Below are 21358 nucleotides of genomic sequence, written 5' to 3'. Positions count from 1 at the left end.
CCCACATTAATCGACAGAATGGCAGAGGAACGTAGCTATTCTATAAGAGATTTCACATTTAAGCTCTATTTGTAAGCCCAATCATTGTTTCGGTTAATGCTTTTTATTATCCACCAATTATAATCTAATGTAACCGAATGAGCAATATGGCGCCACACAAGTTGTTTCGATTTTCTTCTCCTACGTTTTGTGGCTTGAATCATGAAAATGGGCTTCACAAATAGCAACTAACCACACGTGCTCGAAATAACAGATACAAGACCTAATCTAAATACGGAAACCAATAAGGAAATATGAAAATAAGAAATAGGAAACTATCTCATGACACAGTAATTGATATTTTGGCGGTTCAAGAAATCAAAGAGAGTTCATGCCAGGGTGCAACCATGTACCAAACATCATCAAAGTCGCCGCAACGTTCTAGCAACAATTAAATATTAAGTATCCATAGTTACACGGCAGCTAAATGTTGGAAGTAATCACGTTATTTGCAAGTAATTATATTAATTGCAAGGATGAGACTGTCACCCTATGAGATTGTAGGATTATGTGTTTTCGTTAGGGGCATATTTCGAAATGAAATCGTACAATATTGCAAATGATCAATTAAACAGTCGTTTCGGTAAAAAAAATATTAAGCTAAATAAATTAACAATAAATGGATTAATCAACGATAATCGCACTCAAAAGTGAGATAATCTTACGTTTCTTTAATCGTTTTATATTTTTGGATCTTTAAGTCATTGTGGTAAACTCAATAAAATATTTTGAATAATATTTTTTCAGTCAACTTATAATTCTACTTACCTAGGTATAAGAGGTGTAGAATGCGAATATAAAATTGAAATAAGGGAGAGGGAAGAGATAAAGGTACAAATGGCCCCTTTGTCCTATTCTTGTTCTTAATGCTAGATACAAAACTGGATTGATCAAATGTATGGTGCAAAAGTTTTACCATTGTAGCACCAAGTAATTTCTATCATTGCTTTGTAAGGCGTATTATACACGATATTTTCGAAGGCTATAGCCAGCCCATAATTGAATCACTGATTGGAAAAAGGGAATAAGTGCATCGGACCTAAGTTTTCAATAACGCTAAAAACCTTCTAGAGGCGTTGTTTGTATTTGTTGCAAAAAGTGTATAATTGATTACTTGTAGCAAAGCAACTAACAAACACTAAGACAACAAGAAGAATCTTGTATTGCTGCACTGCAATGGGTTAGAAAAGCTTAAAAATGGGAAAAAAATTTTCCCTTTTTTCAATCAATTAAGGTTGGACGCAATTGTAATTGTTTGTAGGGTATGTAATGTGCAGTTTATGATAGAAAGTTATGAAAATGTACATGTTGAATGCAATGTTGTATGTAAATCTTGGATATATTTATTCGAAATATCACGCATGTTAGGCTTCTAACACTTTTATTGTCATCGTTTTCTGTACAGCACATGTTATTCGTACAGCAAGAAAAGTAATAATATAGAGAACTGAACAAAATACGTAGCAAAATACGTTGTCACAGTAGAATGGGTTTACATTGGGTCCTATCCGTCTGCATCTTCGTCTTCTACAGTTTCTTGATCAGTGGTTTTCCATGAACAAATCATCCAAAAAATTGTTTGTATTGGTCAGGTATGCATTTGATGATTTGTGAAGAATCGTTGATCTTTTTCTGATTGATCGAGACCTGCCAATCGTATGCCTTTGACGTTGGCAGTGGAACGTTTGTGACATTACTTTTGAGTAATCGAAAAATATCAGTTCTTACTTCATTGATAAACTTATGAGCTTGCACATAACCTGGAAATTCTGCTTTGTAAACAGTGTCTATATTTCCTTACTTGGAATTTCACTGTTTTTTCCACAATTCTACCTGAAGATTTGTTGTAAATCGGTTACCACCAATGTTTAAAATCTAAGATTTCTTCATTGACAACTTCGTAAACCTGAAATGGAGTATCAGTATTTCTTGCATTCGCAATCATGTGGTTATACTGTGCTGGTAAGTGTCGTTTGAGTTCTGGTTTGATTACAGCCAAATTTAGGCCACATTGTAAAAACTGTGACCACTGACAGGCAAATATTGCTGTATAGTGGTGAACCGTTATGATAGGCTGAAAAGCATTCATGTCATTGAATGATTGCAGTTTTGACCACCACTTGTATCACTGAAAACATGTAAATTTGTAACTGGTTGGGGCAAAAAGTTGTCTATAGATTGTGCAATCCGAAAAGAAGGTGAAGTATCGTAACGACAGCAGAGGGCTTTGGTGGTAGTCTACTTACACATAGTCTCACAGTTGTGGTGGTGTCCTGTAGTGACTGGAAGAATGAAATAAGAAACGTAGTTATTCCCTTTTTCTAATCAGTGAGATATTTTGTCTTCTACGTTGGTCATATAGAGTTCCCCAAACATTCCTATTTTCTACTCAAAGACGTAACTATCTTAAAGGAACACATCTGCTATCTCAGGTTAAAATTGCAAACAAATTGTACTTATTCCTCTTTTTCCAATCAGTGGTTCAATTGTAATGAGCAGCGGCTGAAGTTAGGGGGCCCGATACAACCATATTATAGTTAATTATCATATTATAGTTCAATTGCAAGCCTACCGTGAAAATTTTAGGGGAGCAACAAACATTTAGAAGGGCCCGTCCCCCTAGACCCCTGGATACGGTCCTCCTTCTGCTATTGTATAGTATTATGAATACACATGCCAAAATTGGTGTTATAAAATACTTTATTAAACACTAATTCAGGTATTCCCATGAACCCTGATAGAAGTAGAATCGTAGGGGGATAGTTGCGTAAGTTGGGACACTTTTGGAATGTATATTTTTTTCTACAGATACTAATACAAAATATGAAAGACAATTGTGCTCAATGGATACTTTGGATATTATACCCAAAAACATACTGTATTTTTGTTCCAAAGAAATAACAAATGCGCAAAACCATAGTTTGAAACAAAGTCTGCAAATTTCCCATCTTATGAAGTAGACCGTGTAAGTTGGGACAGAACATATCTTAAGATGGGACATACTATTTACTCCGTGTCGTCGCACTCTACACAAAAGTAAATGTCCCCAGTTTTAGTAGAACACTATAAGTGTGACCAACCTTAACACTGCAGGCACTGAATGCATTCTTTTCTTGAAGTACTGTACTGTTCGCTACACAGTAAACAATCCCATTCACCGGAAGTGTCAAATTCATTACTTGCGTGGTGTGTATGATGCATAACTTGAAGTTTCATGAAAGGGAATATTACCTTTTCGTACTTTATGCTGTGGAGTAGAGTAGATGTTAGTTTACACACACATGTAGACACATGCTTATACGACAAGTAACACAGTTTTTCAAATGTTCAGGGAAAGTCGTAGCAGTGATGAAAATAACAAGAGAAGTGAATTTAGTGCTAGTGCTTCTAATAAATCTGTGGTGTTTACTAGTAACTGAGATAAAGACGAGAGTGTGGATAGAGAAATAGTGCGTGTGGTTACCAAAACTGAAAACAACTTTCAAGAGAAATCTAAAGGCGGAAAACACGGAAGGTGGATGACCACTCGGGTACAAAAGAAGGAGGTGTTAGGCGGGGCAGGGAAACAACAGGACCCTCGCATTAGGGGTGCAGCTCAAACGCCAAAATAAATGGCCTGGAAAACTGCCATCAGACACAACAGAAACCAACATTTCCAGTAAGTAACTATTCTTTTGGTAGAATCAGTGACCCATCAAAATCAAAAAGCAAAACCAAACATTTTCGTTGTGCTTTCAAAATGTCAATGGCCTGCGTACTAAAGCCAGTTGTTTTCATAATGCTGTTTTATCTAACTCTTATGACTTTATTAGCTTGCCAGAAACTTCTTTAACAACAAATTATTCTGACTGAGAATTCTTTGATGATAGGTATGTGGTCTGGAGGCAGGATAGAAATACTGAACTACAAAAAAAAAAAAAAAAAAAAAAAAAAAAACGCTAAGGGCGGGGGATTATTATTTGCTGCGCTTAAAAAATATAATATTCAAAAAGTAAATAGCTGGGAAACTATTTTTGAAAGTGCAATTGTGTAACTGGTTTTGAACTCAATTACCGTGTATATTTGTACTGTTTACATAGAGCCTGATTCACCACTTCATAATATATGAACAGTTTTTTGAATTTGTAGAATCAAATTGTCCTATGGGTTGCACAATTCTTTGTATAGGGGATCTGAATCTACGACAAATAACTATTTAAAATTTCGATTTAATGACGTCATCAGCTAAATGTAAAAGTCGTGACAATTTTATGTCCCTCTTTAATTTGATTTCAATTAATAATATCCCTAATAGCAATGGCCGAACCTTAGATCTTGCTCTCACAAATCTCTCAAAAGTAACAGTTCAAAGAGAATGCGATCCATCGGTAATAGGAGACAAACATCATCCTCCCCTTCTTATTCAGTTTCCAGCATTGTATTCAACCAAACTAAAAACAGTGCCTAACAGAGTAGGTTATAATTTTAGGAAAGCAGATTTTGAAAAACTTTACCGAAACCTATTAGCTGTGGATTGGGGAATGCTGCAGAATATTAAGGATGCCAATCAAGCTGTGAATTTATTTTATAAAGTATTGTATCAAATATTTGATGATTGCATTCCCCGTAAAAGAGTAACTAATAAAATCTACCCTACATGGTTTACCCTTAATATTATTAATAAAATTAAACGTAAAACGTATCATCGAAAAAAAAAAGTCGTCTCAGTGTAGGCAACACTAGGTACCATGAAGAGCAATTCCGTCAACTGCGTAGGGAAATTAAAGCAGAAATAACTGCTGCTTATAAAGAGATTTTAAGCAGCACAGAAGATAAATTAAAGAATGATCCGAAATTATTATGGTCCTTCATTAAAAATAAATCGCGTCACTTGTCTTCTGAGCGCATACAGTACAATGATCATGACCTTACTGATGATACGGACATAGCTAAAGCATTCGGACAACATTTTAGTTCAGTCTATGGCTCCTTAAGAGCGGACTATGACGTGTCGAGCATGTCTCTAAATGATCGTTCCAATACTCTTCTTGATATATTTTCACTACCTCTCATATCCGAAAAAGAAATAAAAGAAGCAGTAAGGAAGTTGAAATCGAAAACAACAAGTGGCCCAAATATAAATCCAACGTACGTTGTGAAAGGCTGTTCAGATATATTCTTACAACCTCTGAATATTATATTTAATTTATTTATAAAAACATGTACCTTTCCTGAAAAATGGAAGGAGTCAGTTTTGTGTCCAATATCCTAAACGAACTCAGCTAGTAACATTGAACACTTCCGAGCAATTTCTATCTTATCTATGTTTGCCAAGGTGTATGAATATATACTGCATAAGCGAATAATGGATCATGTTAAACCTTCATTATCTGTCAGTCAATATGGATTTCTGAAGGGTAGATCTACTGTATCAAATCCAGCACTAATAGCAGATTACATTTCGAAGGAACTTGACAAGCAAGGACAAGTAGATGTCATATATACTGATTTTTCTAAAGCATTTGACGTCATTGTCCATGACATTCTCTTAAACAAACTGGCATCCTTTAATTCTAGTAATCACCTAAGCAATATTTTGCTTCTTACCTTGAAAATCGTAAACAAACTGTACGGTATCGTAATCATAAATCCCAAATCTTTCATGCAACATCTGGAGTACCTCAAGGCTCGAATCTGGGACCTCTACTTTTCATTTTGGCGGTAAATGATCTTCCTCAGTGCTTTCAATTTTCTAAAAATCTACTCTTTGCTGATGACTTTAAAATATTCAACAGAATTAAAACAATTCAGGACTGTTTAGAACTTCAGAGTGACTTACAATACCTTGAAATTTGTTGTAAAAACAATAAATTTAAGTTAAATGTTCGTAAATGCAGTTATTTAACATTCACTAGAAAAGAAAAATATATTCAATATAATTATTCAATATTAGGGGAAAAACTGAAAAAGCTTGATTTTATAAGGGATTTGGGAGTTTTTTTTTTTTTTTTGATTCAAAATTATCATTTATTCAACATATTGAAACTATTTGCAAAGAAGCCTACAAAAATCTTGGATATATTTATCGAGTCAGTAAAGATTTTCAAAATGACCAAACTTTAGTTGTGCTGTATTATGCATACGTGAGGTCGAAATTAGAATATTGTAGTAATATATGGAACCCTACTATACAGAAATACTCATTCTTGATTGAGCATACTCAAAATAAGTTTTTAAGGCTTCTTACCTTTAATAAAACAAAATTTTATCGAATATTTGAAAGCTACATTAACCTTGTTGAAAATTTTAATTTTGAAACATTAGAACTCAGGAGAAGAAATATTGATTTATTGTTTTTACACAAACTCTTTCATGGCAAAAATAGACTGTCCTGATCTTAACGAACAAATATGTATCCAACCACTAAATTGCTCACTGCTTCGAAAAATACATTTTTTTTGTATGACAGCGAAAACAAACGTCGTAAGCAGATCTCCTATATGGATAGTTAGTGCAACCAACAACAGGTTAGTTAAAGAAAATTTCAACCTGGATGTACTGGCAATGGTTGTAAGTAGTTTTAAGAAGTATATTAATTCTGTAAGACAAATGTAATTATTATCAATAGCTTTATCAACCTATATAATCTGTATAACGTATATACTATGTAACACTGTAATTAGGCCTGTGCCTGTTGTGTTATATGTCAATAAATCAAATCAAATAATGATCTTTCGGCACAAAGACTGGTTCTGTACGGTGATGCAGTTCATACTTGTACTTCCATTTTCTTTCTACGAAATATCCTCCTTCCTGTTTCTGTAATTTGGAAATAGCCTGAATAATTTATGTACTCAGCGCTGACACGTGATGATTCAGGCGTAGGGCTAAGACACTTCAACGTGGATGGTAGTTCAATATTATCGATTTCTTGGGATGTTGACACTATCAGAACCGCATTACTTGTAGATTATGTCGCAGTAGAGCTGCCTTCATGAAGTGATTATGAGTTTTGTAATCGGACGTTGGGGAAATATTAGGAAAGCTACTACGCGAAGGTCCACATAAAGGAGGAAGGAAATCGCGATCTGCAAATACAGTACGATCAATAGGCAAAATGCCCATTTTTTAATATAAGCCACTTGTAGCATTGACTACGGCAATTGAATATAGAATACTGGATATTGAAAGCGTCTGCCAGTTGATGTTGTGTGAAGAATCTTCCAGGATTTTGGCGTAGCCACATTTGAACAGCCTTATGATAGTACTTTTCAAAGGTACCGAGTATAGAAACATCCAGCGGCTGCACTTTATGAGCACAATGTGAAGGCAAAATGTGAGGAATGATTCTGTTCTGAGAAGCAAAATCTAATGTAGCTAGATGTGAAGTGTGAAACGTTTGTCCGTCTACAGTGAGCGTTACAAAATTCTGTTGTGATGATTGAAAATGAGTAGCGAAATGCTTAAGGTATGCAAAGAATAACTCTGCAGTGATGCATCGTTTTTACTAACTGAATCAGTGTTGCTACAGTCAGTCCTAGCTTTAGAATTCACTAAAAATAGTACCAAATCTATATATATAAAAGAGAACGTACAAATCCTTTGTTAGCTCATCACGCTAATACGGCTGAACCAATTTCTTTCATTTTTGGGGGGTTATTAAGATTTGGACCCTAGATGGTTTTTATCATATCACTTTAATTTTCAATTACCAGTGTCTTGAGATAATTGACCATTCAAGTGTCCATAACGTACAAATCCTTTGTTAGCTCATCATAGCTAAATCTAACCGTATTTATATGCAACCCACATGACCGTGTCACTCGGCGGGTTAACATAAATGACAGGCGATATAATGTTAACATTTACTCCAATCTTCTATGGTTTTTATCATATCACTTGAAAGCGAAAAAATAAAAATTATCTAAGTAACAAAGTTTATTGCGTTCCGGGGTGACCCCAGCGAAGCGGGGTGAACGCTGCTAGTTGAATAAAAGGGCTGAATTCATTGTTTTATACCAGTGTAATACATAGCTCTGTAACACGAAACTAAAAGAGGTAAAGTTCTAAAACACTCCCTCCCCTCCCAAGAGTTCAAATCAAGAAAGTGTTCTTTTAGAAGTAGATTGTAGCTTATTGGTCGAAAGACATTCTGTTCAGGTGTGTAATGTGTCAGGTGTAAGGCCTGACACGTACAGGTCAGGCATGATGTATGTGCGTATGTACATACGATATATATATAAAGGGTATTCAACATGTTTAGGAACAAAGAAAATGTGATGTTTCAAGCTAACGTCCTAGTTTAGGCTGAAGGAAGCAGGCGATTAATTAATTAAAGTGAACTATTGTAAAATTATTCCTGTCAGCACGGCATGGCGCGTCCTCAGTTTCCCAATCGAGGAGAAGGATTCTACATATAGAGGTTAGCTCGAATATACTGAATAAGCAGTCGCGGACAGACGACTAGGAGTGGTCCTCCAGCTTGGAGGTTTGGGTAAGGCTAACATCTCATCCTGTAAAAAAAAGCACTTGTTCAGAAACATTCACAAAAGCCTCGGACAAATACTGATAAATTGGCACGACCTCAGCAAAACAAAATGGACATGAGATTTGGAACATGGAATATTATAAGTCTTTATAGGGCAGGGGCGGTAAAATCCATAACGAGAGAGTTAGAGAAATACAAAGGAACAAATCCTGGACCTAGTAAGAGTTCAGAAGTTAGGTGGGAAGTAAATGGATCTGTGAATTCCGGAAATTTTACGTTCTCTTACGAGGAAGGAAATAAAAATCACCAGTTAGGAACAGAGTTTTTCGTTCACAAAGGAATATTACCAGCAATTAAACGGGTTGAATTTGTTACTGACAGACTTTCTTTTATTACTCTTAAAAACGGTGGTGTGATATTATTGTTCTAAATGTACTCCCATGCGCAAAAAAAATTGCGCGTATACTGTAACTCACGATTTTCCGCATTTATTCCGTTTTCCTTACGTTTATGGGTAAAATTGAGTTATTAGTATGTGGAGATAATAGAGAGCAATCCATCTAAGGAGATATTTCCAAAAAATATAATAAAATAATAAAAATATAAGCAAAAAACAAAATTATGCTCGGTTTTGTGTATACTGGCAACGATGATTTCTAGGGATTTTTTCAGTAGCACAGCACGATTGCGGAGGGAATTCAGTAGGGGAGTCGAGAAGATGATAGTGGATAGTGGACTAATGCATTTATTGGTTAAAACCTAGTGTGTAGATTGCCTGCCAAATATAAATTAGCTTCTGTAACTAAGATGTCGTACGAAAATATAGAATTAAACAGAAAAACTCTTATGTTAAGGTTCGAAGCGATACGCACCATGGTTATGAAGATTATTTCTTAAGAAAAAAGAACAAACACAACATAGCCTCTGTGGTTAGTTGGATAGAGTGGCGGACTCGTAGATATTTTATTATTTTGACACCACATCGAATCCCACCCTATCCCATCCCATTTTTTTTAACAAAACATTATTGGAAGTGTATAAGTTTGATGTTAATAAGAACCGAAACAGTATAATAAGGAAATAACTTATTGATAGTATCGACGTATTTATTCAGTATTAGAATACGTGTACTATTGGAAACAGTTATTGGTTTCAGTTTATGGTCTTGTATGTTACCTGCCCGTTCTTGAACAGCAGACAACTCACTTCGGATTTGTGTGTCAAGAACAGGAAAAATAACATACGCGACCTTGACAGTCTTCCCAAGTTCACCCCTTGTTATATCGACATGACGTTACATCGAATGATGCTTGTTGTCGTGAAAAAAAGGAAGAAAGGAAAAAGCTGATGTCAAATTATCGTTTGTGTGTGTGTGTGTGTGTGCTTGTGTTTTTTTTCTTTTTAGAGTATTGACTTTCTCCCTCTCTCTCTCTTTTTCAAATCCACAATTGCAAGAAATTATGACCGACCTTTGTGGGTTTATTGGGAATAGGACGATTTATTTTGGATTGCTAACAGACGACATTTTTTTAACCATTTGCTTTAAACTTTGGCTTTGTGGCTCTTAGCACCCACGAAAGGTCATTATAAACTATATAAGCAGTTCCCGTTTTCACCGGCCGCTGAAAAGATATTGGGGAAGAGAAAAGTGCTTGCCGTAAAAATAATGAATAAAAAAAAGCAAATTAAAACAAATAATTTATAAATCTTTATAATGCACTGTAAAGTTACGAGCGATTACGGCTAAGAATTTAACGTGAGATTACAATTATGAGTATTATGTATTATGATTAAACAAAAAATATACAATAAGTAAGCTACAAGCAAATAATATATTTAACAACCTGGGTGCTTAAAAACAATTACTTTACTTTTAATTTTTATTTTTTAAAAAATTATTTACTTTGATTAGATGGCCTGTTTGATTTATAGGAATGATTTTTTTAAAAAAATTATTTATAATTTGCGCTAGCGGCAACGAATGAGAGTAGGGGATAATTTATATAACACTTGCGTTTTATTATGCACTGCACAAGGAGGGTGGGGATTAAGTCAGCCGCAGTTTTTTTTCTTTTGGGCTTTTTTTTTTTTTTTTTACAGAAATTTGGTTTTCTGTAAAAGTCAAAAACTAATTTGAGTTTTATGCTTATATTTACTAAATTCTAACGACGACAAAAACACGATTTCAAAATGCAATCATAAGTCTGTGTAAGGGATGTTTTCGTTGAACGAAGCTAAATTATACAGATCTATGTATGCGGAACACGAATATTTCCAAAAGATAGCATGAATATGAACGATAATCATACCATATTTCTACATTATATAGTAGCGTGAAAAACTGATATTAAAATGATATAACAAACAGGCATAAGCTTTTTTTTTCTAGCACGGCAATACATTAAACTTAACTCATTAAATTTTGGGAATTACAAATTATCACCTTACGTGTCGTTGTATTCCTATTCGTTTTCACGTTCGAGCGACGAAAGAAGAAATTGTAGTAATAGTGATAAAAATTGAATTCGAGTTTTCAATGAATTCAAGTTTCACGCCCCCGCATATCGAAAAAGTAATTTTGATGTCTGTCCATCTGTTCGTCTGTCGGTTCGTCACGCTTTTTCATGTATTCAAATAGAGGCCATATTGTTCGACGTATCTGGACCGAATTCTAGACATGAAGTTTTTATAACAATTTAAAAAAACTAACTAACTCTATGGCCTATGGAACCCGGAGGTTCAATGCCGCGTTCACCAAAGCTCTCCACTAACTTCTATTCTTAGCTAACTGCATCCAGTTTCTACATTGTATTCCAATCTCTGCGAGATCCATCTTAATATTGTCCTCTCATCTGCGCCTAGGTCTTCCTAATGGTCGTTTTCCGATTGGTCTTCCAGTCTAGACTTTGAAAGCATTTCTACTTTCTTCCATTCAAGCTACATGACCCGCCCACCTAAGCCTCCTAGACTTGACGACCCTAACAATGTTGGGTAGACCATATAAATTGTGTAGTTCCTCGTTATGAAGTTTCCGCCATTCCCCCATTCCCGTTCCTCTTGGGTCCGAATATTCGTCTCAGAATCTTGTTCTCAAATACTTTCAGTCTATGTTCTTCCCTCAGAGTAAGTGACCATGTTTCGCAGCCATACAGAACAACAGGCATAATTATCGTTTTGTATATTTTAAGCTTCAAATTCCTCGACAGAATTCGCGACAACAAGAGATTTTGAACCGAATAGTAACACGAATTCCCTGCTTTGAGTCGACATTTAATTTCTTCGTGAATATGATTTTCCTCTGTTAATATTGATCCTAGATATTTGAAACTATCCACTTTACCAAAAGTATTATTTAATATTTTAACGCATCCATAATTTGCTGTATTCCGGTCCCGACGCACTTCCATGTATTTAATTTTCTCTTCATTTACTTCTAAACCTATGTCCCTGCAAGAGTTTAATAAGATCTCTGCATTTCTTTCTATTGTTCTCCTATCATCCCCTATTAAATTTACATCATCAGCATATTCCATAACCTAGTCAATACCGTTCAACTGTAGGCCCTGGTTGCTATCTTTGATTTTTCTTATAGCGTATTCCAGAACGAAGTTAAATAATAATGGCGACAACGCATCTCCTTATTTCAGGCCATTTTCGACGTGAAAGCTCTGGACAAAAATTTTCCTACCCGGACTTTATTTTGGGATTCATTTAAACATATCTTAATTAATCTAATTAGCTTTCTCGGTATTCCAAGTTCTGTAAGAACGTTGTATAATGTTTCTCTCCTAACCGAGTCGTACGCCTTTCTAAAATCAATAAATAATGTACCGGGGTATTGTATTCCCACTTTTTTCCGAGTATTTGGCGAATGGTAAATATTTGGTCGATAGTTGATCGATTTCGTCTAAATCCGCACTGATAATCTCTAATAATTTCATCTGCGTATGGGGTCAGTCTTGCTAACAGAATATTTGAAAGGATTTTATAGGATGTTGATAGAAGAGAAATGCCTCGATAATTATTACAGTCAGTTTTGTCGCCTTTCTAGTAAATTGGAACAATGATTGATTCTTTCCACTCTTGTGGCAATTTTTCCTTGTTCCATATAAGGAGAATGAGTTTGCCTCCAGCTAAAATTAACTCAGCCGGAATTTCATCTACACCCGGAGATTTGTGTTTATACACTGAGAAAAAAAATGTAGGTGGCATACTTAAAAACGTAGGTTACATTCGTAATTCCTGTAGTTTCTGGACTTAACGTACAACCGTATATAACATCCTGCAGCAAACGTATAGCTGAAAAAGTATGTATTATACGTACTGTCTGCACAAGTGCAATGACGTCATTCGTGTGACGTTATCTGCAGTAACAAGTATATACGGAGGTAATATGTAGCTTTGTGACGTCAGGGTCGTATGTAGCATGTGGGTTAATAATGACGACATACACTGACTATCAGGACGGAGCATGATTTCAAGAAGTATGCAATATACGTTCTGTACGTATGTTTCTTGCGTTCAACCCCGAGACAGCATCTATATTGTACTTGTGCCCCATACGTACGACTAGATACAGTATACGTATTGTACGTATGTATTACACAGATTTTCCTTATGTCGCACACAGCTTGTCCAGATACAGCATACAGAATATCCGTATGCACCATACAGAGTGCACATATGTAGCTTACAGACTGTCTGCATGCAGCATATAGATTATACGTATGTCGCGTACAGGTTGGCCATATGTAATGTATAGATTGGATGTATATAGCTAATAGGTTGTCCATATGAAATATACAGATTTTACCTGTATCGAATACGTATTGCCTTCTTGTAATGTATGGATCGGACATATGCAGGATCTAGAGTGTACGTATAGTGCACCATTATTAAAGTGCTGCAACATACTGCAAAGTGCATGATACATTCTTACTGTAATGTTGTCAAATATTGTTTTACTCTGTATGAAAACAAAAATAGCTTAAAATATGGTTGATCTCCTTTGTGCCAATAATAATAAAATTAACAATACTACACTTTTCAAATCTTAGTTTGGAGCAGTGAAACTGTCCAAAGAAATGTATTTACCTGCAGGGTGTCCTATAAGTTTGGGCTTCCTGCTAATTCGTTGGAAAGCTACTGCAAAGTCAAGTGTTGAAAAGTGACACAAGCGTTAATTTTAAAATTATGGGCACAAAGCAGGGGCGGATCCAGGACGGACTTCTGGGGGGGGGGCGGTCGGCGGTAATACTGCTACTTTTAAGAGCTCCAAACTTGTTATGGATGGGTTTATTTATATATAAAATAAGAAAGTGTCCTCTTGTGGGGGGGGGGCGATCGCCCCGATCGCCCCCCTCTGGATCCGCCCCTGGCACAAAGGAGGTTAACCATATATTAAACTATTTTCGTTTCCATACAGAGTAAATCAATATGTGATATATTACTGTAAGAATTTATCATATGGTTTGCAGTTAGTTAGTTGCAGCACCTCAATAATAATGCAAAATGCACAGCCTTATACAATCCTATATTCAAACTCAAACAAGATTTACGTACAATCATTTATTAAGCTGTTATCATCCATTGCTTGTACGATATAAAGATTATTTTACCTCATTCTTTTCCTTAATAGTATCTTCTACTAAAGTGCAGTTGTTACCACAAGAGGCCTGAATAGAATTTTCCAGAAATAACTTCTCTGTACATTTTAATTAACAGGTATTTTTTTTTTAAATGTCGCAATAATTAAAAGTGTGGTGTCAGCCGGAAACGCATTCGCTTACAATATTATTCCTACTCAGTACTCGCCATTAAAAATGAAACACCAAGAAGGAGACTGGGTAGATGCGCCAAAGTTCCCAGGCCGATACCTAATAGTAAGTGCAGAATACTCTTAAACGTTCGCTGTATTCGCTGTGTGACAACGTGGTGACAGCGGAGGCGTTGTGCAGCCATCGACTAAACATATTTATTCTTCCCTGCTATAGACATTCTGCAAATTTGGACTTTCCTGGATGCATCCTTCTTAGTGCAACATTTTAAGGAAAGAGCAATTTAACAGTCTCATACATTGCTTAAAGAAAGAGCAATGATTCTCAGAATTACTCGGAAGATATATATACACAATAATTTAAAACGGTTATTTCAAACTTTGCAATTCAAAGCACGAAAAGAACTATAGATAAAGGAACACTGATTTTAGCCAAATAGTAATTAGTAAACTCAATCACACTCAGTACCATTAGTTGCTTGGTGTTATCCGTAAGTCAGAGATCACGGTATCTCATTTCGTGTAGATTTTTGCATTTGTTTAACGCTAAAAATGTATTTTATCGCTAATTGAACCCAGTACCATATATATACCGACAGGACGTACCTTAGTCACAAGGTGACATGAGTGAAACACTAAACTATTCGATTGACACCTGCGGCCTTGTCAACACTAGAGAAAGTTACAAAGTGATTAAGTAAATACGGGACATAGTTCATAGAAAGTATAGCGATGTATGAAGTCTCCGTTTCATACGACTTGGATAAAGGATACATCTGAAATAGCAACAAAGAAATATATAATGATTTCTCTGGATAATTTGGATTAGTCCAGAATTCGAACACACACACGCTGGTAAGTCCAACATTTTTTTTTTTAACTTCTTTCTTCGGATTCCCAATAAAGTTGACTACTGAAAAGCTGAGTTATAGATTCTGTATTAAAACAACACCTTCGCTAGACATGTTCAGTATACACATTGTCTTACATACAGAACAATACATTAGTTATTAATGCATGTCTGAAATAATAGTGCTTCGTATAGAATTTTACTTCATCCAATCGCAATAGCACAAAGATAAAAAATATTGCTAGGGATAATGTTCTTATTACAGAGAAAAAGAATTAAAATGACTTAACATTAACAATCATTTTCTTTAAACAGAGATAATATTTTATTATAATTTATGGAAGAAAGAAATAATTTGTAGTACAGTATCTTTATTAGGGTTATATATTCGTACAAAATAATGTAAGTACAACTGAGTCTGTCTTCAGAAAGGGCGTACTTTTAGCCACAACCTACACTGCTTCTTTTGACTGTCTTTCAAGCAGAATCCTGGTTTGATGCACGAAATACCTGCAACAAAAATCAGAAAATATTTAAAATGTTATATTCAGTGTGCTTAATTTGGTTGTACTTAACAATACAAAGTATCTTAACATTTTTGAGATTAAATGGACAAAACCTGTTCGGTCAGGTATGGACTTTTGGTTTGCACGTAGAAAAACTATGAAGTGTTTATCGATGCTGAACAACAACTCAAAATGTATTACCATTCAAAAGTAAGTGGGTACCTCAATGGTGTTCGGGCTACCATGGGGTACCTAATGTCTGTATTTTTTAGATATATGAAAATATATGTCTCTAAAATGTAAGGAACTGGCATCTGTTTACCGAAAACCTCAACTCGGTAAGCCTTATGGATATCGAGATATGGGAAAATAAAGAGCGACACTACAGAACTGTGGAGTTTGCGTACTAGATGGTGCAGTTTCGGAAACGTAATTACGAGGGCTTACAACAACCTCAAAAGTAGTTTCAATTAAATACACTACACACACGCCCTGATGGGGGTTTTCGGGTACCATGATATTCCCAGACCTCTCATTTCTAAATATTCTAAAATATGTCTTAATAACGTTTTAAAGAACGTTAGAGGTGTGTGTTTACCGAAACCGTAAGTCGGTACGCCTAACAGTTACCGAAATATGGTGAAATAAAAAGCGACACCATAGGTACGTGGAGCTTGCATATTAGACAGTACAATTTAGAAAATTAATTAAAATATGACTATCAAGATATTGTCAAATAAAGGGAGGATCCATATAGTTATGGGGTTTTCGTGTTAGGTGGTAAAATTTCCGAAACCGGTCATGTAAAGTTAATAAGCATCAGTAGCAATTTCATCTTAAAATAATTAGGTATTTCCATGGAGTTTAAGAACATCATGGGGTCTACCAAGATTAAATTTTAAAAGTTTTGTAAAATATATTTTGACATTTGTAAAGAGTATTAGAAATATGTATTTACCTAAAAGTTCCAGCTAGTACATCTAGCAGCTAGAGAGACACCATACAATAAAAGCGTATTAGATCTTGAAATTTCAGAAAACAATTATTGATCCTAACAAAAGTTAAATAAGATGGTACTTATATGGGTTAAGTGAGAACCTCAGACTCGTCAGTACAATTTCGATCGAAAGATTAATTCAGCTCTAAATTTTCTTTGAACAATTCCAAGCGTTCATCGGGCTCTGAAATAAAGTGAACATTTTTTGTCAATATCTAATATAGCAAGCGAGATATAAGGAATTATGTATTTTATGACGTCGTAAAAATAGAGACCCACATGGATTTGTACTTTTGAGTATTTGCTGTAAGAAGAAGAAATTTCAGAAAACAACCGTATATACCTTAATAGACAATTAAATGGGCGGGGGCACAGTGGCTTAGTGGTAGAGTGCTTACCTCTGGTGTATTGGGTTCTTGGTTCGATCCACGGCCAAGTCAGTTTGTAGTGGATATCGTATTCGTGGGTTTTCTCGGGGTACTCTCCTCCCACCTTTGCATTCCATCAATTCTGTCAACAACATTCACTTGCTTTAATCATAATCTCCCTGAGACTAAAATGCATAATCGTGGGTCGCTACACTGAAATATTTCCTTTTATTTAATTTTAAAATTAAATAGGGAGTTAAGTATGATCGTATTTCTTTGGGTTAAGTGAATACTCCAATAGTTTCTGCAAAAAAAAAAGATTAGTTAAATACCCTACCACTAAGCTACTGTGTCCCCGCCCACTGAATTGTCTATTAAGGTATATACAGTAGTTTTCTGAATTTTTTTCTTATAGGAAAGACCCAAAAGTACAAATCCATAAAGATCTCTATTTTCACGTCATAAAATATATAATTCCTTATATCTTATTTACTATCTTAGATATTGACAGCGAATTTTCATTCTTTTGCACAGCTCGATGAACCCTTGGAATTGCCTGAAGAAAACCTAGGACTGAACTAATCTTTCGATCGAAATTGTACTGAGGTACTGATTTAACCCATAGAAGTACCATCTTATTTAATTTTTTGCGACCAATAATTGTTTCCGAAATTTCAAGCTTTTATTTCACAGTGTTTCTCCAGATGTTAGATGTACTAGCTGGAAGTTTTGGGTAAATACATATTTCAAATACTGTTTACAAATGTCAGATTATATTTTCAAAAGCTTTTAAAATTTAATTTTGGTAGACTCCATGATGTTCTAACACCCCATGAAGATATCTAATTACTTTAAGATGAAATTGCTACTGGTGTTTATTAACTTTCCATGACCGATTTCGGAAATTTTAGCATCTAACACGAAAACCCCTTAACTGTGTTGGTCCTCCCTTTATTTGACAACATCTTGATAGCCGTTAGTCATATTTTAATTCAATTTCCGAATTGTAGCGTCAAGTATGCAAGCCCCACATACCTATAGTTTATTCCCCCCCCCCCTAAAAAAATCAGTTCTTTACATTTTAGAGACATGTATTTCCATATATCTAAAATGCAGAAATTAGGTACCGCATTGGAACCCCATTGGAGTACTCACTTACTTTTGCATAGCAAGGTAAAAACGCCAGTGGTTCTCACTTTAAGTTTGAAAACATACTATTTTGTCTCTTCTCTGAGCATCGTGAATCTGTCGGAGCTGTACCATAGTTGGAAAGACTCACTGATCCTTCCTATAGTGACCATGTAGTCAGAATTCAAAAAGGAGTAGCCCTTGAAGGAAAAACAATATTTTAAAATCCTTGCACCAGTAGTCGTCACCTTAAAATCAAAATGTTCCAGTAGTAGTCAGGATTTTCTACCAGTGTTCATCACTCAAATAACTTGACAATTTATTCAAAAACGCACTGTGTATCAGTTTAGGGTTGAGAATACAATATAAAGTAGTAAGCTTAATAACTTTGCATCACTTTTAGCACTCAAGAAAGAAAATAAAAACGTTTTTACATACTTTTTAAAGCAATTTCAGAAAGAAAAATGTTAACTGAATTCAAAAGTTAACTGTATATCACTTCCACGTTAAGAGTACAATATTAAATACTATGTTTAATAACTATACGTCACTTTAAACTCTCGAGAATGAACATAAACAATTGTACATACATTTTAAAAACAATCTGAGAAACCAAATATATTAACTGAATTCAAAATTTAATTATACATCACCTTAAGCTTAAGAATACACTATAAAATGCTGAGATTAATAAAAAATAAAATCTTTAAGTTTAACGTCCCACGGTTATGCCGGTTAGGATAAGGAAACGGTGATAATGAGAATGAGATGGTGGAATGAACAAAGTGGGAGGAAACGGGAGAACCCCGAGAAAACCCACGAGCAAGGTGTTTGTCCACCACAAAGTCCACACGGCGCGAGTTGGGATCGAACCAGGGACCCCAAGCACCGGAGGTGAACGCTCTACCACTGAGCCACCGCCCCCCCTGAGATTAATAACAATGCATTACTGAAGAATGAAAACAAAAATGTTTTAGCTACCTATATTGTATTTACATGTTATTTCTCATTAACATTTTTTTTTGATAACTCATGATCAAGTCTAGGGATGCGCAAGAGAAAAGATTTGAGGTTGTCTCCTCTCGAAAAGGTGCCGCGAAAGTTGTCTCGTCTCGAAAACTGGATCCGTTTCTATTGGAAAAGCTCTATCTTGTCTCGAATTTCGTAACAAAAATTGTCTCGTCTTGTCTCGTGCGCATCCCTAATCAGGTCCATAGCCAAAAGCTTCATTTCGGAGGGTGCTCGATAGGGCTTTGGGATATCCGAATTTAGATATAGATAATCGATGTCGACAAACTATCGAAACTTGTTCGAAATATCGAAAAATACAGCAATATCGAAATATAAACAATATCAAAAATCGAAAATATAGAAATATGAAAGAGATCAAAAATATGGATATATCGAACAAAAATGGATATATGATCTTGGAATACGATTTGGTGGAATAATGAGGGAGAAAAATAATCATTGATTAAATATTAAATTGAAAAGAAATAAGAGCCTGACGCTCAAATACTTATCTATCCGGCACCCATCTTGATCCCCATAAAATATCATGAAGTGCTTCATTGATTCTAAACCCAATAATAGTAATTTAACAATAAACACAATATATAATTTACTACGCACCTTGAAATGTAGAAATTAATTATTGTAATCCCAAGCTTTCCAATAGACCTTTGATTTCTCCAAATGAAGATTCGGATATCTTGTTTCTTCTCAAGCAATAATGGGTTACAATAATCAGTTGCAGTCCAAAGCCAAGTCACTAAGTTAAGCATAAAAATAAAAGAATTCATTAGTTAGATGCATACAAAATCCTACGCATGTAAATCCGAATCTACTTGTATTAAATTGTAAATTTAAACAAACTAAATTATACTACAGTTATAGTGACATCAAACATACATTAAATAAGGTATACAGGGTGTCTCAAAAGTCAACTGACATAGGGTAACTCTGTTATTATCAGAGTTACAACAGAATGTAGGAGGGAAAAGCATATCCAATTATGATGTTTTCAATCTAAAGTGAAGGAATTTTTAAAATTGGATGACCCGTTTGCGCTGTACACTCTCTATGCGCCCAATGTGAAATGAAAATGCAACGTTGCCATTTACCTGGACCCACAACAGAAGTGAGTGAAGTTACTGTCTTTTACGCTAACATGTCGATGGCCAGCCCCCGTTCCAAACAGTAACTTCATTCACTTATGTCGTGGGTCCAGGTAAATGACAACATTGCATTTTCATTTAAAATTGGGTGCATAAAGAGTATACAGCACATTCATCTTGTCCGATTTTTTAAAAAAGTGTTCACTTTAGATTGAAAACGTCATATTTCGAGATGTTTTTCCTCTTACATTTTGTCGTAACTCTGATAATAACAGAGTTACCCTATGTCAGGGAACGTTTGAGATATCCTGTATACATCATAAGAGGTTCCTTTCTTTATTCCACACGGATGTGGTTTCATTGAATGTGAGGTGGGTGATACACATTAGGCCTTTTGGGAGTACGTCACACGGACGACCGTAATTTTGTGTTCAAAATTTTTATGAACTGGTGGGATATGTGATACATATGGCCACGGGCTAGAATTTTCTCAGTATGTCAAATATGCAATCAGATTTCATGCAGCTTAATTTGGTGAAAAGCTATTGCCAATTGAACGTTACATTTACCTCTTTCTTGCAGATGTTGAACCATGCCGTTAGCACGTGAGGAATGGATCGAAATAATCAAACTGTGGGGCGGGAGGAGTATATGTGCAGTGGTTGCCGATTGCAGAGTCATCCACAATGTGACTCTGTGTCACATGTTTCAGTGTCACAGTAATTAACTAAATTTGAGAAGACGGGCACATTCGTGAACATACATCGTAGCGGTTCAAACTCGCGGGACCTTGTTCCTTCCCCATTTTGAACCGGTACATGAAAATGCCATTTACTCCATGTTTGCCTGCGCCCATTTTGAAAACTCCTTCACTAATCGATTTCTCCCGTTAAGTACTACAAGAACCAGTTAAAATCTCGCGGGCCCTTTATTCTTCCCCATTTTGAACCGGTACATGAAAGTGCGATTTTTTTTCATGCTTGCCTGCGCCGATTTTGAAAATTCCTTGACTAATCGATTTCTCTCGTCGAGTACTACAAGAATCAGTTAAAATCTCGCGGTCCTTTTTTCTTCCCATTTTGAACCGGTACATGAAAATGCAATTTTCTT

This window comes from Thermobia domestica, chromosome 2 (genome assembly GCF_964235325.1).
Source record: "Thermobia domestica chromosome 2, izTheDome1.hap1.1, whole genome shotgun sequence".
Lineage (NCBI taxonomy): Eukaryota > Metazoa > Arthropoda > Insecta > Zygentoma > Lepismatidae > Thermobia > Thermobia domestica.
Note: the sequence above shows the minus strand (reverse complement) of the source record.